Here is a 23,855-nt window from a genome sequence, read left to right on the forward strand (position 1 = left end):
TGCAACCCTTTAAGATATGCAGGGTGAATTTTCTCCCTATCTGAGAGACAGTCTGCACTTCTCCTTCCAGGGGACATTGGGTCCAAGTGAGCAGTAGTCCTTTAAGGTGGATGAGGTGTACCTGCTTTCTCTATCCTGAGAAAATGTTCAATTTGCACCTAATTTCCTTCCTGTTGGCTGAGGGTGGCCTAAACAGTGACTTTCCAAACTGGGCACATTGAATCTTATCCCTACAGTCCAGAAGACTGGTGTGTTTTTCAGTCACCCCTGCTTCTACTCTTGTCTGGGGTGGAGATGGCACAAATGCCTCTGGCTTCTTTTTGGTTTGGGCAGGTTTAGGCATCTGCTATGCTCAACATTGGAATCCAGCTAGCTGAATTTGCCAACCAACAGCTGTAGCTGGTGCTAGGCCACTTGCCCTTCCCTGCTTTCGAGAAAGGGAGCTTCTGCTTCCAGCTGGGGAGTGGGTCCAAAGGCAGCCACTCTTGCTAGTGGGGAATGAGCAACTGCCTTTGCAATGTGGAGGAATCTACTCATGACTTTCCACTGCAGATTGTCAGTCTCCTCTTCCTTCTCTTCCCTGGAGGGTGCATTGTGTTCTTCTGGTCTTCAGAATCCCCCAAACAGTTGATTCAGACAGATCTTGACTAATCATTAGTTGCCCTGTGGGATAAGTTGTTAGAGATTCCTACTCTGTTGTCATTTTGGTCTTCTCTCTATAATTCTTAAGGAGAATAAGGAAGGACAGTAGAGCTCAGAATTCTCAAGTGTGAAATGTTTATTTAAATGTTTAATAGGCACCATCAATTCTTCCAAATTATATAACAGCCATCAAAGATAGAGACCAAACACAACCAACTTATGTGTATTGGTTGATACTGTATTAACTGAAGGATGCTGATGGAAGATACCAGAAATTGGTTGGTTTTTATAAAGGGTATTAATTTGGGGTAGGAGCTTATAGATACCAGGCCATTAAGCATAAGTTATTTCCCTTACCAAAGTCTATTTTCACATGTTGGAGCAAGATGGCTGCTGACCTCTGCAAGGGCTCAGACATCCTGGGTTCCTCTGGACTCAGTTCCTCTGTTTTCTCCACAAGGTCAGCTGTAGATATGAGGCTCTCTAGGCTTTGTCTTTCTCCACAAGGTCAACTGTAGACTATCAGGTGAACAGCTCTGTCTCTTTTCTTGGGGCTCCAGCCTAAGACTTCAGTATCAAACTCCAACATCAAAACTCCAACATTAAGAATTCTTAACTCTGTCCTTTGCTATGCCTTTTATCTGTGAGTCTTCACCCACCAATGGATGGGGACTCAATGCCCTAATGACATGGCCTAATCAAAGCCCCAATCATAACATAATCATGCCCAGGTACAGCCCAGATTACAAACATAATCTAATATCTATTTTTGGGATTCATAACCATATCAAACTGCTACAGACACAGAGAAAAAGATTGCTGATTTTTTTCTTACAAATAAATTTTATTGATACATATTACTAAAGGATACATCCATCCAAAGTATATAACCAATGGTGTTTGGTACAAGAACGTATTTGTGTATTCCTCAATTCAATCACTTTTAGAGCATTTTCACTATTCCAGTAATAATAATAGTAATAGTAATTATAATAATAATAAATAAAAAACAAATAAAACTCATCACTCAATATCTCTAAGCTTCTCCCTCCATACATAGCTGCTATTCTGTTTCCCTCTTTCTAGTATATTTATATTTTGTAGAACAGTCATATATCATCATATTCATATTTTACATGATGTTTCACAAATGCTATACAGTCCCATGTTACATTTTAAGCTTTTCTTCTAGTAATAGACATGTCCTAGACTTTTCCTTTCAAACACTATCTTATCCATATAACAGTTCTGCTAGTCACAAACACCATGATGGGCTCTCACCATTTCATTCATTTCTAAAGATTTATACTCAACCTTTTAACAATTCTGCACCAATTAACCCTCAGGTTTCCATTCTCTATTCTCATACTATTTTCTGGTGACCTATATTTTAATTATTAATTTCATGAGATTATATAATTTATTTAGTTCATAAGAGCACAGTCATGCAGTATTTGTCCTTTTGTGTCTGTTTTGCTTTACTCAACATAATATCCTCTAGCTTCATCCATGTTCTCATATGTTTCATGGATTCATTTCTTTTTATTGCTGCATAATATTCCATTGAGAATATACACTACAATTTGTTTATCCATCTTTCAGTTGATGGACATGCTGGTTGTCTCCAACTTTTGGCAATTGTGAATAGCACCACCATGAACATTAGGGTGCAGATGTCTATTCATATAATTGTTCTCAGTTCTTCTGGGTATGTACCTATTAATAATAATGGTAAGGACAGGTCACACGGAAATCTTTTATTCAAATGCCTTAGAAACTGCCAAACAGTGCTTCACAGTGACTGTACCATTTTACATTCCAACCAACAGTGAATAAGCATTCTTATCTCATCACATCCTTTCCAACATTTACAGTTTTCTGACTTTTTAATAGTGGCCAATCTAATAGGTGTGAAATGATATCTCATATCAAGTAGTTTTGAGCTGCATTTCCCTAATCGTTAGTGATATTGAACATTTTCTTCATATGTTTCTTTAATATTTGTATTTCTTCTTTGGACAATTTTCTTTTCAAGTTTTTGCCCAATTTCAATCAGATAGTTTCCCTTTATATTGTTGAGGAGTATGATCTCATTATATATCATGGATATTAAACACTTATCAATTATGTGATTTCCAAGTATTTCTCCCATTGATTTGGCTACCTTTTCATCCTTTGGTACAGTCCTTTGAGATGCAATAGAATTTAATTTTGAGGAAGTTCCACTTACCTATTTTTTTCTTTTGTTGCCTGTGTTTGGTTGAAAGATTTAAGCAACTACTGCCTACCACAAGGTCTTGAAGATGTTTTCCTACATTTTTTTCTAGCAGTTTTTTGGTTGCTGCTTTTATATCTAGGCCCTTGATTGTTTGAATTCATTTTGTATAAGGTGTGAACTAGGGATCCTTTTTCTTTCTTTTGTATATGGATATCCAGGTCTCCCAGCACCATTTGTTGAATAGACTTTCTGGTCCAGATGGAAGGGCTTGATCACCTTGTCAAAAATCACTTCACTGGAGATGCAAGGTTCTATTTCTGAGTCCTCAGTTTAATTCCACTGGCCAACCTATCTCTCTTCATGCCAGTACCATTCTGTTCTTTTTTTTTTTTTTTTTTACCACTATAGATATGTAATATGATTTAAAATAAGAAAGTGAGAGTCCTCCAACTTCATTCTTCTTTTTAAAGACTTTTTTTTTTGTGCGATTTGGGACCCCTTAGCATTTCAAATAAATTTGATAATTGGCATTTCTATTTCTGGAAAAGAAAAGCTATTGGGATTTTTATTGGGAGTGTGTTGAATCTTTAAGTCAGTTTGGGTAGGATTGACATCTTAATGATATTTAGTTTTCCCATCCATGAACATGGACTGTCCTTCCATTTATTTGTCTTCTTCAGTTTCCCTTAGCAATGCTTTGTAGTTTTCTGACTACAGGTCCTTATGTCTTTGGGTTTAGATTTTTCATAAATATTTGATTTTTTTAGTCATTATTATAAAAGGAATTTTTTTCTGATTTCCCTCTCATATTGCACATGAATAGAGTATTAAAATGGTATTGATTTTAGCATATTAATGTTATGTCCTGCCACTTAACTCAACTTTTCTGTTAGTTCTAAGAGCTTTGTTTTGGATATCTCCAGATTTTGTAGATACAGGGTCATGTCATCAATGAGCAGTGAAAGTTTTACTTATTCCTTTCTTATTTGGGTGATTTTTTTTTTTCTGTATCTAGACTAATTGCTCTAGCTAGAACTTTTATCACAATATGGAATAATAGTGGTAACTTTGGGCATCTTTGTCTTTTCCCTGATCTCAGTGGGGAAACGTTCAGTCTTTCACTCCATTGAGTACTATGCTAGCTGTAGGTTTTTCATATATGGATTTTGCCATATGGAGAAAGATTCCTATCTTTTGGAGTGTTTTATTCAAGAAAGTGTGCTGTATTTTCTCAAACATTTTTTCTGCATCAATTGAGAGGATCATGTAATTTTTCTTCTTCAATACATCAGTGTGGTTGATTATGCAAATTGATTTTCTTGTGTTGAGCCACCCTTAAATATCTGAGATAAAATCCATTTGATCATGGTGTATAATTATTTTAATGTGTTTTCAAACATTTTGTTGAGGATTTTTGCATCTATATTTATTAGAGATATTGGTCTGCAATTTTTTTTTGTAGTATCTTTATCTGGTTTTGTTTTAGGGTGATGTTGGCTTCATAGAAAGAATTTGGTAGTATTTTTAATATTTTGAAGAGTTTGAGCAAGATAGGTATTAGATAGTTTTTGAATGATTGATAGAATTCATCTAAGAAGCCATCTGGACCCAGGCTTTTCATGTTTGGGAGGTTTTTGATGACTATTTCAATGTTAACCTTGTTATTGGTTTGTTGAGGTCTTCTAGGTCTTCTAGCGTCAATGTAAGTGATTTGTGTATTTCTAGAAGTTTGTCCATCTCATCTACATTTTCTAGTTTTCTGGCTTACAGTTGTTCATATTATCTTCTTATGATCTCTTTTATTTCTGTGGGACCCGTGGTAATGTCCCCCCTCTTGTTTCTGATTGTATTTATTTGTGTGTTCTTTCTTTTATCTTTGTCTGCCTAGCTAAGGTCTTGTCAATTTTGTTGTTCTCAGAGAACCAACTTTTGATTTTGTGGATTCTCTCTGTTGTTGTTTTGTTCCTGATTACATTTTTTGTGTGTCTGTGCTCTGATATTTACTATTTCTTCCCTTTGGCTTGGTTACAGATTAGTATGTTTTTCTTTATCTAGTTCCTCTAGATATGGAGTTAGATCTTCAATTTTACTTCTTTCTTCTTTTTAAATGTAAGCATGAAGGCTATAAATTTCCTGCTCAGTACTGCCTTTGTTGTATTCAAAGGATTCTATTATGCTGTGCTCTCATTTTCATGCATCTCAAGATATTTGCTGAATTCTCTTGTAATTTCTTCTTTGACCCACTGATTATTTAAGACTGTGCTTAATCTCCATGTATTTACGAATTTTCCCCTTTTCTATGCACTATTGATTTCTATCTTCATTGTGTCTTGATCAGAGACAGGCTTTTTGGTGTGTGATTTCAATCTATTTAAATTTATTGGTGCTTGCCTTGTCACCCAATGTACGGTCAATCGGAGAAAGATCTATGAGCTCTTGAAGCAAATTTATACCTGCTCTTTGGGGGTTCAATGCTCTACAGGTCTACTTCATTTGTCTTATTTTCCAAGCTCTGTTTCTTTCTTTATTGTCTGTGCAGATGGTTATCCAATACTGAGAGTAGTATATTGAAGTCTCCAACTATTATTGTAGAGACATCTATTTCTCCTTTCAGTTTTGCCAGCGTGAATCTCATGTATTTTGGGTCACTAAGGTAAGGTGCATAAATATTTAGTTTAGTTATTTCTTCTTGGTGAATTTCCCTTTTTATTAATATATATTGTCTTTCTTTATCTCATAACAGTTTTACATTTAAAATCTATTTTGTCTTTTATTAGTATCACTACTCTAACTCTGTTTAGTTGCTGTTTGCATGGACTATCTTTTACTAACCTTTCACATCTAACCTGGTTGTGTCCTTAAATCTGAGGTGAGTCTTTTGTAAGCAGTATATAGATAGCTCATATTTTTTTATTCATTCTCCTAGTCTATGTCTTTTGATTGCCTTTACACTAATGTTATTAGTGTAAAGGCATTACTTTCTTCATTCATTTGTCCTGTGACTTTCTGTTGTCATATCATACTGTTGTCTGCCTTTTTACCTTTAATTTACCCTTTCTAATAATCTTCATTTTACATTCTTCTCCAAGTCTCTTGTCCTTGTTTTATTTCCTTTCAGGCTTCAGACACTCTCTTTAGTATCTCTTGTAATTCTGGTCTTAGGGTAACATAGTCTATCAGTTTTTCTTTGTCTGTGAAGACTTTGAATTCTCCCTCATTTTTTTTTTTTAAAGATTTATTTTATTTTTATTTAATTGCCCCCCCTCCCCTGGTTGTCTGTTCTCTGTGTCTATTTGCTGCGTCTTGTTTCTTTTGTCTGCTTCTGTTGTCGTCAGTGGCACGGGAAGTGTGGGCAGCACCATTCCTGGGCAGGCTGCACTTTCTTTCATGCTGGGCAGCTCTCCTTATGGGGCGCACTCCTTGCGCACGGGGCTCCCCTATGCGGGGGACACCCCTGCGTGGCAGTGCACTCCTTGCGTGCATCAGCACTGCACTTGGGCCAGCTCCACACGGGTCAAGAAGGCCTGGGGTTTGAACTTTGGTATATGGTAGACGGACGCCCTAACCACTGGGCCAAGTCCGTTTCCCTCTCCCTCATTTTTGAAGGACAGCTTTGCCAGAAAGAGAATTCTTGGCTGGCAGTTTTTCTCTTTCAGTGCCTTAAACACATCATACCACTTTCTTCTCTTCTTCATGGTTCCTTCATGGTTCTATGGCACTTAATCTTATCAAGTTTCCCTTGTATGTGATGCCTTGTTTTTCTCTTGCTGCTTTGAGTATCCTCTCTTTATCTCTGATATTTGTCCTTCTGAATAGTAGGTGTCTCACAGTAGGTCTTTTCAGATTTATTCTGTTTGGGGTGTGTTGTCCTTGGATATTGATATTTATGTCCTTCATAAGGGTGGGGAAGTTTTTGGAAGATTGCAGTCATTATTTCCTCAAATATCCTTTCTGCCCCTTTACCATTTTCTTCTCCTTTTGAGACACTGATAATGTGTATGTATGTGCCTTTTGTTTTGTCATTCAGTTCCCTGAGATCCTGTTCCATTTTTTCCATTCTCTTCCCTTTCTGTTCTCCTGTTTTTTTCCAGCTCAAATGTTCTGTCTTTTAACTCTCTATTCTGTCTTCAAGCAATTGAAATCTGCTCTTATGTGCCTTTAATATATTTTTAGTCTCATCCATCATGTCTTTCATTCCCATAAGGTCTGTTACTTTTCTTTGCAGGTTTTCAAATTGTTCTTTATATTTACCCAATGTCTAATTAATATCCTTTATTGCTTTTGTCATATTTTCTTTCATTTCTTTGAATTTATTTAGGAGTGTTGGGTGATTATCATTGATTAATTTTCTTCAATCCTGTATCTCTTTAATCCTGTATCTCTTCAGGATACTTGGTTTGTTCCTTTGGCTGCTCCAAGTCTTCCTATTTACTAATATGGCTTGTACATTTTTGTTGGTGTCTAGGCATCTGAATAAGTTGGTGAATTTATTCTGATAGCAATTCTCTCTCTTGCCTATTGTTTTTTTTCCAGTTCTTCTTTGATACTTTGTTCAACTTATTCTTTCCCAGCTTAAGTTACCCAGGAGTTAGGGTTCAGAGCAACCCAAAAGCAGTTTTTGTCCATGTAATTTTCCCACCAACCAGCAGATGGCATTCATTGGCATACCTTTCAGAAGAGGTGTTTCAATCTCTGCTTTACTGTGTTTTCATCTGACCAGAGTCAAGTTTCAAAGCAGGCTCTCTTGGCCAAATTCTTTGGAGGGTAGTCCCCCAACTCCACTTCCCTTTTTCCCTGTAACAGCTGAAAGGGAGGAAGATGTTTATTCCCCTCTCAGTTGGTTGCAGTGATTAGGGTTGTTTTCGCAGACTTAATACCTTCCTTGGCCCCACCAGCATTTGGTAACTCACATTTGCTGTTCAGGTTCTTCATCTCTCTGTCCCTCAACCTCCTGGGAGTTGTGTAGCACTGTATTGGTCTGCTGATCTCCAAAGCAGGTCGCTCAGGCAACTTTTGGCTCATTCTCTGTTGTTTTTGTGAGAGCTGAGCCCTGTCTACCTACTCTGACATTATCTTCTTATTACTCTAAGAATACTGATTTTAAATTCTCACACTTAAAAAAAATGTGGAGAAGGCATATAGAGAAGGAAGCCATTTATGAATACTATATTGGAAATTAGCTATTTATATTTTGGTAGTTAGTCTTAAAATGTGGTTCATCAATTCCTCCTCTGCATGAACTGCTTATCACATCAAGAGAAGAAACTTAGTTCCTCTCCCTTTGTATATGGGCTGGTTTTGGTTAATAGAATGTGGCAGAAAGAAGGCCTGAAGAGACATGCAGCTTCTGCTCTTTACTCTTGAAATGTCTTAAAGTACTCCTCAGAAACCAGCTACATGTAGAAGTCATATGCAGGAAAATTAAAGATACCTGCATGACAGCTTCAGCTGAGCTCCTAGACAATAGCATTGACTACCGGACACATGAATGAGCTAACATGGATATTTTAGCCCAGTTGAGCCTCTAGCCATAGCTGACATCATGCAGAGGAAAGAAAACGTCCAGCAGAACCCAATTAACCTGCAGAATTCTGAAAGAATGTCATTTAAGTCACTAAGTTTTGGGGTGGATTGCCAAGCAGCAATAGATAACTAAATATTTGGCTAACATTTTTGTTAGTTAAACTAAATATTCTTTAGGGAAAGCAGGCAGTTTTTCACTTTTTACATTTGAAAGGGAAGGAGACGCAGTTTTAGAAGGCATTCTTCATACTGCAGTTTTGCACATTGTGGGAAGAAAAAGAGACACTTGATAAAAGTAAAAAAAAAGCCTTTCTTTGAAAATTTCATAAGTTTTTTAAGAAGAGAAAGAAAGAGAAAAAAAAGAATGTGAAAAGTTTAATGGAAAAAAATTTGAGGTGAGGGGGGAAAAAGGGAAGACAATTATGGTAAAAATGGTAACTTTCAGTAACAGAATTGAAAGAAGTATTGAAGATGCTACCATGTCCTCTTTGTTTTCATAATCCTTTTTCATGTATGTTGTGGAAACTACCATGTTCTATTTTAATTTATTTGTTTACATGCCTTTCTCATTTCACTAAACTATAAAAATTTCCTAGGCAGGGACTTATCTTATTTACATTTAGATAGCTGGAACACATTAGTGATTTAGTATGAACTGATAAACTTGTGAAATGATTTGTAAAATACAAAATAAACCTATTAAGAGCGAAGCCTTTGTAAGAGATATTTAACAGGTTGTCCTAATTTGCTCTAAATTTGGAAATGGGTTTTTCTAGAGAGCTCAGAGGGGATGAAAATAATATATAATTAAGAATATATATATTTTAAAAATCAGTAAACACATTCTGAAACTTAAAGTTTTGCAACAGCCCTTAGAATCCCAAAGGAGTTCATTGTAAATGTCTTTCAGTCATACATTCAGTCACTGAGCACCAACCATATGGTAAGCATTTCGTATGGAGGTGAATGCTCTATAGCCTCTGCTTTGAAGGGATCATGAGAGATTGGACAAAATTGAAATGTAATGAGAAATAGGTCAAAAAAGAAGCAAACTTTTCTGAATCCATACTATATGCAAAAGATTATTTTAAATCGTTTGATTTTATTTTCCTTTCTAAAGCTGACACATCGAGGATTAGTTTCATAGCATTTGTAGGTGAAAAATTAGGGTGAGAGATATTCAGTGTCTTGCTTAAGGCAAGCTATTATTAAAACAGGAGAGTCGATATTTAGAAAAGCAATAATTTTTGGCTATGTCTCTCTGACTTCCCAAAATACAAATCCTAATATAATGTGTCAAAGTAGTTACATAAGTCTTTGCAAGGTGCCATGAGGGCAGGGACAGAATTCACCTGGAATGAGGATTCTCCACATATATAGGATTCCCATGATAAGGCTTTCCTTTTGTCGGCATCCAGTTTTCTATTGCATTCTGGTGCAGCTGTTCTACAGCAGCACAGAATGGTCAAGAGCTTTGAAATAAAGTAGAATTGGGTTAAGAGCCTGTTAGTTGTGTGAATTTGGATAAATTACTTAGTGTCTGAGTCTCTGCTTCCTTTTCCATAAAATAGGAATAACAACCTGTACATCATAGAGCTATTACAAGGATCCCACAACACGATGAGATAATTTGTGTTAAATACTTAGTACATGGCCTGGTGCAGTAAATGGTAAGAATTATTCTTATGAACCTTTCATTATTGCTATTCTAATTTGTGGTTGATTGATCTGGTTCAGTGAGGCTGGCTGTGTTATCTACCCATGCATGCAAGGTTTTGGCAGATCTCCTTAGATGCACTTGCTAAACTAAGGGCAATCTTGGCGCACCTGATCAATACCTGATCATTGATTGCAGGCCTTTCATTTTAGGCCATATTGCCAGGGATAAGGTATTAAATCTACTTTTGAGACCCAGACCTTCCATCTATAATGTGTTTTTTTAGCATTCAAGGAGAGATTCTTATGCAGGTGTGAATTCTTTGCATCACCTTATGGAGCAGTTTTCCCCAGGATTCTCCTTTGCTAGTTGCTTCTGCCTGTGGCTCTAGTGAGACAAATAGCACTGGCCCTATCAGCAGGTATGATAATTAATCCCTAAACAAGTACTTTTCATATTATTTAAAAATAGAGTATTTGTCCAGGGATCTGGATACCTAGTGGCTCAGAATTATACTTTTAATCCCTGAACCTGAAGAGAAATAGTTAATTTTCAGAAGGATGTCTAAGTTAAAAAAAAAAAAAAATCAATCCTTATTTCCACTCCAATCCTGGCCTCAGTCCAGGCAAAATTGTGCCTGCAAAATCTGGAATATTTGAGGTGTTAGGGTCTGCCTTCAATTCTCCTAGGGCAGCAGGACAAGGAGAGAGGTCAGAGCTCATAATCCTGACTCCAGTTAACAAGGGCAACACAGGATAAAATAGGAGAAAAAACATGAATTCATTATAGAATAACAGCCAGAGCAGGCACTTACCAAGTGAATTGGGAAGGAAATTTCTTAGAAAGCCTTAAGAATGTGAAGTAAAAGGAGCAGTTAATCTGAAATACAAAATTGAAAGGCATGGCAGATGCATGATTCTAGTCTTCCAGATAAGATTCCTTCTGGAATTCAAAAACATCTAAAAGAAGCCAGACAATTGGCTGCTGGGCTCAATATGTAAACATGGTGCAGGTTGACACAGTGAAGATGTTTATTACAAAAGTTAATGCAATGTCAGGGCAGAAGATCAATGTTTAACCCGATTTCACTGCAATCTGTTGGTCTGCCTTGGAATACAGAATGGAAAATTATCAAACCAGAAAAAGGAAAAATGTAAGTGACATTTTCACAAGCAAACTGTCAAATCAAGGACACTGATATTTATGATAATAAAAAGAAGTCAAAATGTATATAACAAACACTTATATAGACCTATTATCACTGAATATTGTTCTAAACAATTCATAAATATTAATTTGTTTAATCCTCAAAACAACCCAGGGAGTTGGGTCCTATTATTTTCCAGAATTACAAACAAAGCCACATGGAATTTGTCATTTGTCCAAGGTTGCACAGTTAGTAAGTGAAGGAAATAGCAAACTTAGGCAGTCTTGTTCCAGAATTCAGAGCTCTAACAAAAACATACTGCCACCTTTACTTGGGATATGCATGTGTATGTCTGTGTTTGTCTGTGTTTGTTTTGACATAATTTCTGTAGTCTACAAAAGCTGATGACTTAAGGGCACTTTAAATCATATTGACTTTCCAAAATCAGCCTTGGTCCGTGTAGGAAATGTCAAGATCTGGTAAAGAAACTCATATTTTCAGTTGGTTGGAAAAGAATGATAAAAAATATAAACAAGAGCAAAAAAAAGTCAAGAATAGATTCCATTTTTAGCGATAGCATCCCATAGCATTGTAAATTCACATACTTCAAAATTTGAAAATATAGTACTATTTTATTAATCTCAATATTTAGGTAGAGTCACAGAATTTTAGAGATTCACTGGGTCCAGTCCTTCCCATTTTACAGATTAAAACTCCAAGGAACAGAGCTGTTCCAGGACTTTTCAGAGGTCAGTAAGAAAGTATGGTCAGTGAAGCACATAATGATTCCCATTTTACAGATAATGAAGGAGGGGTATAAGGCCAGTAGGAAGATTGTTGCCTGTGCTATCAATAAAGTCTTGTGTTATTACTTGAATAGACTTTGCTTGACACATTAGGCACTCACACTTTAAAAATATCTTTAGAAATTTTGATGTAAAATTCTCTGCAAGCTTTAGTTAACTAATCCTCATAGCATAGGAAAAATAAAGATTATTCTCATAGTACAGAAGTAAAATATATGATTGATTGTTAGACTCAGAGATGAGTTAAAATAGCTATGTCATGCCCCCATGTAACATCTAGGTTCCCTCTTAATTTGGTAATTTGAAGAGTATCTAATGGGGTTATTGCAACTTTTTCTACAATTATTAAAGGCACTATTTTGGTCTGAATTTAAGAAATTCTCACTAGAAAAGGAGACTGACAATTGATTTTTCCATTGTATTATGCTTCAGGAAGAAAAGCACTCAGAAATATGCCGTGTATTTCGTAGGAGTGAGGAAGCCTTTTAATGACCCTGGGGAGACAAAATGAAGCATGGGCTTTTGTACAGTGGCAAACAGATGACCTCACAAGGGCTTCACTGCTGTGCTGGGCCTGTGGAGCTCCCTCCTGTCAGACCTGTGATTAGTACAACCATGCCCCCCCCCCCCCCATGCAGCTGTCTGATGAGGGCAATGAATTTAAAAACAAGGAGTAGCCAGTTAATTACATTATCAGCCATAAGTGTAACTGTGGGCCATGGTGGCAACCCAATACGGAGATGCATCCAGCTGGCCATCTGCATGCCTACCCCATCCATCTGACACCTGTTGTTGCAGCACTGGTTTGGACAAGTGGCTTTGCAGATAGTCAGCAGACAGGAGCTGGCTCTCCTCCTCTGCAAGGCTGTCTTCATTAGGTGTAATTTCTCTAGGATTAATCAACTTCAGGTATAAATTGGAACTTAGCAACAGCCCTGGTCCTAATGATAAATGGGCAGGCCATTCAATCTTGTGTTGTATCATTCACTAACATTTATTGAGAGACTTCTGTTTGCCAGGCACACACCTGAGAAATAAGTATGGAAGGAGAACTGAGACTATCTATATAGTAGAAATTAATGAGTGTTACCATTGCATCCCCAGTGAACTGGTGTTTTTGTGGTTCATGCTCTGGATAGTTAGTTCTCCCTAAGACAAATCCATTTTTAAGATCCATGTGCACAATTAGTATTGCAAAATTGCCTGGTTCTTCCTGACATCCCCCCTCTTATGACCTTGCCACTCCTCCTTGTTAAAATTATTGGAATCAGTTATGAACGTGGTTATTTAAAAAATTTTAGAAATGGAAAGGAAGCATAGTAATATTTTATCTAATCTTAGTCCACTTAAATTAAGAACAAAGAGATTATATTATTTACTAGATTCTGATCAGTTACTCCTTTAGTCAAAGATGGCAAATTGCTGTACTGATAACCTTATCTTAATTTTACCTTGATTTCATCAATTTCAGAGTAACAGGCCTCCAGTCATTCTCCAGGAATGCCAGAAAATACATCAAAATCCATTGGGTCTTTCTCCTGTTCATGCCTAAAGGGGAGGGAGCCACTTCTATTTCTCCCTTTTGTCTAGATTTCTTAGGCCTTCCATTACAAAGCACCACAATCTGCATGGCTTAAAACAATGGATATTCATTGTCTCACAATTCTGGAGGATAGAAACCTGAAATCAAGGGGTCTGCAGGGCCATGCTCCCTCTGATGTCTGTAGGGAGGAATTCTGCCCTGCCTCTCTCCTAGCTTTTGGTGGTGGCTTGCTGGCTATCCATGGTGTTCTCTGCCTCAGAAGTCACCTGGCATTTTCTCTGATGTCTTTCTTCTTGTACCTAATTTTACCCTTCTTAGAAGGACATGAGTCATATTGGATTAGCACCTCCCTAATCCAGTTTGGCCTCATCTTAGCTAATAACATCTTCAAAGGCCCTATTTCCAAATACAGTCACATTCATAAGACCAGGCATTGGGACTTAAACATGTCCTTGGTGAGGACACAATTCAACCCATAACACCTGTGTATTGCATCTTTCTTTCACTAACAAGCTCCAGACTTCTAATCTTCAATTTTATTCAGTAATATGAGGCGCAAGTATCTTAAATTCATTTTTAAAGTTTCCTGATTTTAATTTTAAAAAGCCAACAAGGTGAAAGTTAAATATCTGTCTCTTGCTAGGGGCTATCTGTAATGGATCAGAGCCTTTTTCTGAAATGAAGGAGGAGGAGGAGGAGGAAAGAAAGGGGAAATTTCAATAAATCTACTCCACTCCATTGTTCCATTTTTGTCTCAAATTAATTTTATGATGAGTTGGTATGTATAAATAGATACGTTATTACTCTAGTGAGAGGAAGACAACACACCCATGTAATTTCATACAAAGTGTAGGTTTGGAAAGGAAATTCATTTTGATTATGCTATAGTTACTGTCTTACTCTTTCAACATTTTTTTCTGGAAAGTGACAAAATGAAAAAATAACTCTCTCTCCTTTCTTTCTTCCTCTCATTTCTCCCTCCTTCCCTCCCTCCCTCCCTCCCTTCCTTCCTCCCTCCCTCCCTCCCTCCTTCTTCTCTCTCTCTTTCTTTCTTTCTCTCTCTCTCTCTCTTTCTTTCTTTCTTTCTTTCTTTCTTTCTTTCTTTCTTTCTTTCTTTCTTTCTTTCTTTCTTTCTTTCTTTCTTCCTTCCTTCCTTCCTTCCTTCCTTCCTTCCTTCCTTCCTTTCTTTCTTTCTTTCTCTCTCTCTCTCTCTTTCTCTCTTTCTCTCTTTCTCTCTTTCTTTCTTTCTTTTTCTTTCTTACAACTTACTATGTGCCAAGACAGTGGTAGATGCTGGTGAAAAATGATGATCACAGCCTGTCTTCATAGACATTATAGAATAATTGAGAAAATTGACAAGTCAAAAAACAACTTCAATGCCTTGTTTAAATGCTCTCAATTATGATTTTATGAATGCTCTTTTATAAGAGAGATGTCTAATCTAGACTTGGGACATCTGGGACTCTACTCCACAGAATTCTAATTTGAGATTAAAGACTGATTAAACTCTAGTTAGGTAAATAGAGATGTGAAAAGTATATTCTGGGCATTGAAAAGAAAACATCAGGAACAAGACCACAGAGCTAAGAAAGAACACAAGAATTTCAAGATCACTTTTCCATGACACCTTTCCCCCAAATTAATTATGGAAAGCCCTGTGATTTCAGGGTGCGTGTATGTGTAAGAGATGATACAGAGATTATAGTTACATAGAGCAGAGTGGGATGGCCTGCAAATTTTCTTTAGACATTCCTGGAGTGGAGAAGGGGCTGTTTAGTATAAGAATAATACAATAAAAACTATTTGCTTGGTGTTTTAATATGTGACAGCCACTGTACTAAAATGGTTTATTGTGATCAATTTTCATTTAATCCCAAAATAACCTATAAAGAAGGTATTATCTTTTTTTTTTCTCTGTTTGTTTATAAATGAAGAATAAAAGCTTTGTGGATTTAAACAACTTACCCAAGATTCAAAGATATTAAGGATTTGGGCAGGTTCCAAATACAGTTGTTGATTTGATATTTCATCCTCATAAGAATGCCCTATACTTCCTCATGAAATGTCAAAGGGTAAAGATCTAAAAGAATAAAAAGAAAGACACAAACAAAACTACTTAGGAGGAGGAGCATCAGCTGTTGCAATAGCAATAATTCTTCAGTACCCACTATGTACAAAGTGTCATATAGAGAGCACTTTGAGAAATACATGAAGTAATTATATTTCTTATATAATTCTAATATAATTAATATTATCCTATAATTCTTGTATAATTATTGTTATATAATTTCTTATATGAATATTTCCTATATAATTATATATTATTTCTTATATAACAATCTCATTTCTCTAATATTTTATAATTTAACAATTGTAAATCAATAATCATAAATAGCATTTGTATTGTTCTTTGCAATTTCTAAAATTATTTTTACATACATACATCATGTGAACCTCACAAAGGTATGTCAGACAGGTATATCAGGCAGTTGGTTACAATAAAGTTATTTATAAACAACGCCCAAATCTTGGAAGTTTATTATTGAAAACTTTTTTTTCTTCATCATTGGTCTGTGGTTTGGTTATGGTTTCCTGATCTTTTCTGGGCTTTTCTGGCTTTGAGTGATTCATGTTTAATTACAGACTTTTGGTTAGGTTTGATTCTGCTTCATATATCTCCTTTCTGAAGTCAAGGATATAATAGAATCAGTGGCATTCTGAGACATATTCTGCTCATGGTAGATCACAGGAACAAAAATGAAGACAAGCTAAATGATGGAAGTACATTTAAAGTCTGTATTTGTGTCATGTCTTTTAACAGTCTGTTAGCCAAATAAAGTCATATGATCAAGACCAGCTTCAATGGGGAGAGGATGCATATTCCATTCTCGGTGGTAGCCACTGTAAAAGTATAAGGCAGAGGATGTGGATGGATCATCCTATTACAGGAAGAAAAGAAATCAGAAAAATGATTCCATTTATAAATGAGGACAGAATCCTAAAAAGTTTAAATTCACCTTCTCATGATTAAACAGTTAATAAGTGGAGGAGATGGGATTCAGATCTTTGTCTTAGGACTAACTACTATGTCTTTTCCTATGATGCAAAATGTTCTAAAAATAGAAAGCAAATACTTAAGGTCAAGATATCAGGAAACTTTTTGGGTTGGGTAAGATTTGACATAGATGTTGAAAGACATATATGTTTTAAGTAGGGTAATTGTACCTGCCAGTTTACTTGGGTAAGTCTCTGAGTAACTCTCTACCTTTAAAACAGTCCCAATTTGGAAAGACAAATAGTATGGTCACTTTAACCTCAATAAGTGGATAGGAATAAGTAGTGCATTTCATTGAAGCAAAACCTTGCATGCAATTTCTTTAATGGGGGAAATACACATGATCTATTGAATGAAGTTAAGAGACTAGTTTGGTTGGTGTGCAGGCTTCAAGTTGGGGAGTATTAGTAGCAATCTTTTGGAGAAACTGTTTTAGACCAAGTTGTGGAGTGACTTGATTGCAAGACAGAGAAAATGAAGTTTGTTTTTGTAGCTATTTGGGAACCATTGGAAATATTAGAGCAGGACAGTGACAATATTACTGGTGGAGATTTAGAAAGAGAAGTGTAGGATAAACTGAGTGAAAGGAAATATGATGTAAGGTAACTAGTTATAGCAAAATTCAGTTGTCCTTACATGAGGTCATGATTGTTTTCACCAAATTGAAGAGAATGGAATATAAGGGATAGGTACAGTAGCTGTCATGAAAAAAATATTGGCCACTCAACTAGAAACATAGAAAAGGCAACTCAAAACATGGATCTGGAGCTCAAAGCAAAGTTTATGTTAGAAGTATAATTTTAAGAGTCTAATCTTGGAAATTGTTGTGGGACCTTAGACAAGATACTTAACTATTCTGAACTTTAGCTTTCTTATTTAAAAAATTGGAGAACAGAGTAGCACTTACTTCAATGCAGCAGTGAATACCACCCCTCAAAAAAAATTAGCAATTATTATTCACTAGTAAACTGGTCGAACATTTATTGAATTACTATTATTTTGGCATTGGAGTATTTTCTCTGAGAAATAAATGTTAATTACACATAGGTCTCCCCTTAAAAGTGCATGGTCTAGTTAGAGAAGTATAATTAATTATCCAAAATAAATAAGACAAAAAAACAATATTGGATTTTGGAATGGGAGTTACTCTCAATTATGAAAATAATTTGTAAAGAAGGAAGCAAACGAATTTGGCCATGCTGAATTACTAGTATTTGGATATGTGAAGATAACAGGGGAAATATATTTAGCAGAATGACCAACTTAATAGTAACAAAATACAACTCCCAAAGTTATATCCTAGTATATAACAACCTAGTACTTTAGATAACTTAACTGATGGATAAATTCATGTGTTAACTTAGCCAGGTTATGGTGTCCAATTGTTTGGTCAAGCAAGCACTGGCCTGATTGTTACTGTGAGTATATTTCGTAGACTTAAATCATCAGTAGGTTGATTGCTTCTATAATTGATTAGATGTGCAATCAACTGAGGAGGTTGCCTTTAACCAAACTTCAAGTCTCTTCCAATCAGCAGAAAACTTTGAAAGGAGAAGAGATGATTTAATCAGTAATCAGTCACAAGAGAGAATTTCCATCTCTACTTCAGCCAGCCAGCTTCCCAGGAATTCATTGAAACCTTCATCAGAGTTCCCAACCTGCTGCCTGCTCTACAGAATTTGAACTTGTGTGTTCCCATAGTCATGTGAGACAATTCCTATAAAAATCTCATAATATTTAAACATATCTCCTGGAAGTTCTGCTTACTTAAAATACCCTGATTAATACAGCTTTGGTCCTGGGAATGGTTCTTGAGAAACAGACTCTTAGGATAAGATTTTGGAATTGGTTTTGGGGTTTTTGAAATTGGTACCCTAATCTAATTAGATTCCAAGCTTTAATGACTGTTTCCAACAATCAAGATGGCACTGATTGGTTGGAGTTGGCAATAGAGTGAGTTTTGTATATCTGTACAAAGTTTCAGCACTGAATATGGCTACTCAAATGCTTATAGGAAGCAAGGCTCAGCTGAAAGAGTTTTTGACACCTTAACAGAGTTTTGTGGTGTTAAATATATAATGATGTTGGCTGATTGTTCTTACATATGCTGGATACAGTTATAAAAGTAAGAGATGAGTTCAAGGATTCAAATTCACAACTTACACATCAAATGAAGGATATGAAAATTTATATGTGTGCTCTGAAAAAAACTCTTATTTTGTGAAGTTGCAGACATGAGATTTCTGAAAACCAGATCCAGAGTCTCATTGTATAAGTGGCTGAATTACAATGTAAACTAAATTCCCAACCTTGCAGAGTGTCTGCTGTTAAAATGAGGGCATTGATTGGAAAGCAATGGGATCCTAAAAGTTGAAATGGAGACATATGGGTTGATAATTATCATGGTGGTGGCATTGAAACCACAGATTCTGTTAAATCTTTTCCAAATAAACTTGTAATGAGCTGCCTTGAGAAATCAGCCATCTGATCTATTGTCTTCCCTGAAGAACCAGTCTTCCATACACTAGTCTGCCATTATGAATCTGCCATCCAACCTACACTTTAAGAGATTAACCCTGCTGTGCCTAATAAACCTGCAACCAACTGCTATAATAAAAGAGCCCTTGCTCCTCTGAAGAGATTAATCTTGTTTCACCAAATGAAATGCAATGGAATGTCTTAAGGTGATTGGCTTGAAAGACATTTCTAATTTTCTCATGACTCACCCACAGCCAACCTTTTTTACTTCCAGACCTAAAAGTAGACTGAAGTCTAACCAGGACCCAAAAGGTAAGGTAAAAACTATGACCCATGAAGAGATATGCTATACTCCAAAAGAACTCCATGGTTTTTCCAATGTATATAGACCATAATCAAGGCAATATGTGTGGGAATAAATATTAAGGGTGTGAGATAATGGTGGAAGGAATAAAAAGTTCAGTCAGGCTGAATTTATTGATATGGACCTAATAAACAGAGATTCTGGATTCAGTGCTGTTGCTTGAGGGTTTAGAAAGGGCTCTCTGACAGTTTGTTTGGGTTGTTGGCTGAAGCATGGACCAAAAAGTGGCTTATATTGCTTGAGGTCAAAATGCAAGAACTGCTCTGGTATAATGAAAATGAGGACATCCAAAGGCTTGGTGCGAGTGGATCCCAAGAATGTCCAGAGGATACAATCTTCACTAAGATTGTGAGGAATAAATTTGTGAGACTAATGCCATTGTTTAGTTTGCTAAAATCTGCCAAGGCAATAAAGCAGAAATGCATTGTCTTTTACAATGGGAATTTATTAGCTTATGAGCTTCCAGTTCCAAGGTGGAGAAAAATGTCCAAATCATGGTATCAGGCAAAGCTATCTCCCCAAAGATTGATCCCTGACAATCCTGGGCTCCTATCACATGGCAGGACACAATGGCAGTAACTGCCAGTCTCTGCTTTCTCCTCCTGGCTTTGTTGATTTCAGTTTCTTGCTTTTGTGGCATTCTTTGAACCTGTGGCCTTCTCCCAGGTTTCATTGATTTCAGCTTCTGGCTTCTGGAACTTTCTCTCTCAGCTTCTGAAGTTTCTTTCTGTGTCTGTGGCCTTCTCTCTCATATACATATTGTTTATAAAGGATGAAGACCTTCCCCAGGCCATGCTCTACAGATGTAATCTAATCAAAGGCCCTTAAGGAAGTGATCTAATTAAACAGTCCCACCTATAAGAGGTTCACACCCACAAGAATGCCTGGTGATCTTTTGGTTTCCTTGGCTGTTCTGTCACATGGCAATGCACATGGGAGTGCCATCTCCTTTCTCCTATAGGTTATGATGATTTCTGGTTTCATGTTATTTCCTTGGCTTCTCTTTCTGTGTCCAATTTCCTTTGCTTACAAAGACTTTAGTTATCTTGGATTAAGGCCCACCATCAGTCAATTTGGAAACACCGTAATAACATCTTCAAAGGCCCTAATTACAAATGGATTCATACTCACAGAATTAGGGATTGGAACTTGAACATGACTTTTATAGAGGACATTATTCAATTTCCAACAGGTATGTTCCTCAGGAGTTGTTCTTATAATGTATGCCCTTATCAATATCAGAGCACACAGCATTTTACAGATCTTAGTCTAAAGCACCATCCAAATCACCAACATTCTTATGGAAAGAGATGTGATATTATGGTTATCTCTCTGCATATATAACTTCTCTGTTCTTCTTGTTTCCTACTTCTTTATTACTATAGTGATGCACTTTATTAAGTTGCAACTCTGGTCCTTCTACTAGTACTGCCATTTCCACTCCCTGAATGCTGAGGAAAATTTAGGGCAGGAGGTATAGTATTTTGCATAGAGCATAGGACTTGTAGATAAGACCTGGGTTCTGGCTTCAGGTTTGTGATTTTGGGTAAATTGCAATCTTCTGAATCTGAGTTTTCCCATCCACAAGTTGAAAAGGTTGATTTAGATAATCTCTAAGGACCAAGGCCAGAACAAGAATGAGGTTATCCCCAGTTGACAAATGATTTGGCAGTCCTTCAAACTGATTATCCACAATATTTCAACATTTATTTAAGAGAAGTAAGGTCAATGCTGCAAGACATTTTTTTCCTTACTTAAGGGATCTGTCTATATAGCCAGCAATAAGATTGATTTATATTTTGTCAGTTATACACGGTCTCTCAGAGATCTTATTAACTAGTCCACTATTTCTTATAAATGCTTGCCCTGATTCAGTATACTCTGTAGATCAGAGCTCAAATCTGTCTCTTTACTTCTAATAAGGCTCATTTGTTTCTCTGTTACCTGCACAGGTCTAATGTAACCTAGCTACTTGTCTACATATGTATCTCTATTAATAAAATATGAGCCTCTGGAGGTTAAAAAAATTCCTGTATTTGGTTTTATATCTCATGTCCCTAGTTTACTGCCTATATTAGTCAGCTACTGATACAATGATGCAGTGCTGCATTAATAACCCACTCCAAAACTCAATGGTTGTAACAATAAGTATTTATTTCTCAGTCTGCTGGCCTGAGGGTTGACTATGCTCTGAGGCCTATAGATGAATGAGCAGTGGTTATCCAGGGATGGGCTGCACCATGGGTTGTTCTTTTCATGATATTGTTAAAAGAACAAACTTGTTTGGATTGATGGAGCAGTCTGCAGAGTGCTTCCAAGGAGCAGGGACTGGCACCAGAATCTGGAGTCTCTGCTGACTTCACCCCAGCACTCCTTTCCCTACTTCGTGTTCTGCAGAAAGAAGAGTGGCATCATCAGCAATGTGGACATTTGGAAGGACACCAGAAATATGGAGAAGAGAAAGTCAGAGCTCCTGGGCACCTTTCTCTGGAAAGGCTTCCTCCGAGCAGTGGAACTTGATGATCTTGCTTTCCTGAGGATGGAGGTGGAGAGCCACACATGAGTTCTTCTGCCTCATTTGTTGTTCCTGAGGATGGTTTCTCTTGGTGATAAATAAATTCAGAAGTAGCAGGTTCAATAAGACAGCATTGGCAGTGAGTGTTGAGGATCCTAGATGCTGCCAGGGGAAGATGAAACAAATGGTGATACAGACCAAGAGCAGCCACAACCTGCTGAGGAAAAGGATGCTCTAGATCAGCTGCTGCACATCCGTGGACACCAGGTTGTCCACATCCCCCACTGCACCTGTCTTTCTGGAGTCAGTTGACAGAGCCAGAAACTTTCTGTATACCAAGCCAGTTACAGCTCTTGCAGCCCCATTTGCAGCACCTTGAGTCTGTACATATACTGCTGTTGAGTCTGTACATGTGCAGGTGGAGAGGACCATCAGCACTGCAAGGGAATAGTCCTTCCAAGCTGGGCTTTGGGGTCCCCAATAAGCTCCAGAGAAAGGCTGAGGAGCTTAGGGACTGTGAATTTGAAAACACCACTGATGACAAGGCTGAGGGTTCCAACAATGAAAGTGGAGCTGAACACCTGCCAGATGGCTCTTAGTAGAGGGCCCCTCTGGGTTCTTTCTCGCTTTAGGAAGGCCTTCATCTCTGGAGCCTTTGTGTCATCACCTACTTTCCTTTCAGATGCTGTTGCCTTGGGATGCCAAATAGCTGCACTGCAGTTCCTTGTCTATTCCCTTTCGAGCCTGGACACAGGTTCTGAGGAATTTTCTTTCCCAAGTGATCAAATGCCTTTTGGTCCCAGTGGCTTTCTGTAGACTCTGCAAACCAGCCCAAAAACCCACCAGAACATGACTTTGGAGAAGAAGGAGGCCCCAGACTCTGGACATGGATTAGACTGCTAGGGGTCTTTCAGGAAGAATGGGAACAATCTTCCAGGCAGGAGAGGACCAACTGTGCTGCAACTAGAGACAAACATAGGTGAAAAGAGTCCCTCTAAATTCTCCTCATGAGGCCTGCTGGGCGGTGCTTCCTGGGCAGCAGAGCAGCCAGTACCAAATAGCACCCCAGGTGCCTGAACTCCCTTCTTCCTCTAGGTGTGGATCAGGAACACAATGAAGTTCATTTTGGCTTTAAAGATGAGGGACATCTGGATGTAGCTCCTACCATGGCAGTAGATGTAGAAGAGGTGGTTAGAGCCAAGGACCCAGAAATATATATGGGGGGACCTAGATGCCTGCTCTTTTCAGGAAGCACAGGTTCAGGAGGTGGGCAGATTCAGGGTCCTACTCATCCGGTTCCAGACCCCAGTCCCTGTGCAGGGATCAGCTGTACAAGCCATCAGGACTGTCTGTCTATTGGTCTGTGCATCAGTCTCTGGGAAGCCTCCTTTGCCAAGATTCCAGCCTCTCAAAATTAAAATTCCTACTCTTTCTTCCTACCTTCCTTTTTCCTTCCTTATTTTGATATTTTAAGCAGAGCCATAGTATTTTTCCCTTCCCTTCAGGATTTTGTAAAAAGTGATTTATAAGTTATTGCAAACCACTTGGAAAGGATAAAGTGCTTAATAACATTTCAAATCAGGCAAGGCATGGCAAATTTGCTGAGTGTTATAAGGAATTTCTTTAAGTATTCAAGTCCTAATGTGAATATGAGAAGAATGATACTTTTTCTTTCATGTGAACTTTAAGTTAATAAGTGCATAATAAATAAAGGGTATGTTTTTTTTCCAGTGAGAATTTGTGGTGATTTGAAACTGTGTGTACCAAAAATTTGTGGTGGTTTGAATCTGTGAGTACCAAGAAAAACATATTCATGGATTTAATCCATTTTTGTGAGTGTGGACCCATTGTAAATACGATTTTATGATGAGGTTACTTCAAAGTGTGACACACCTCATTCTGAACGG

At 37.2% G+C, this 23,855-nt stretch overlaps 1 pseudogene; it reads right to left on the reverse strand.

Annotated features, from left to right (window-relative positions):
• Positions 1-21,812: 21,812 nt before the first annotated feature.
• On the reverse strand, positions 21,813-23,288 carry LOC101424581 (ATP-binding cassette sub-family C member 6 pseudogene; annotated as a pseudogene).
• Between the last annotated feature and the right edge of the window lie 567 nt (positions 23,289-23,855).

This window comes from Dasypus novemcinctus, chromosome 1 (assembly GCF_030445035.2).
Source record: "Dasypus novemcinctus isolate mDasNov1 chromosome 1, mDasNov1.1.hap2, whole genome shotgun sequence".
Lineage (NCBI taxonomy): Eukaryota > Metazoa > Chordata > Mammalia > Cingulata > Dasypodidae > Dasypus > Dasypus novemcinctus.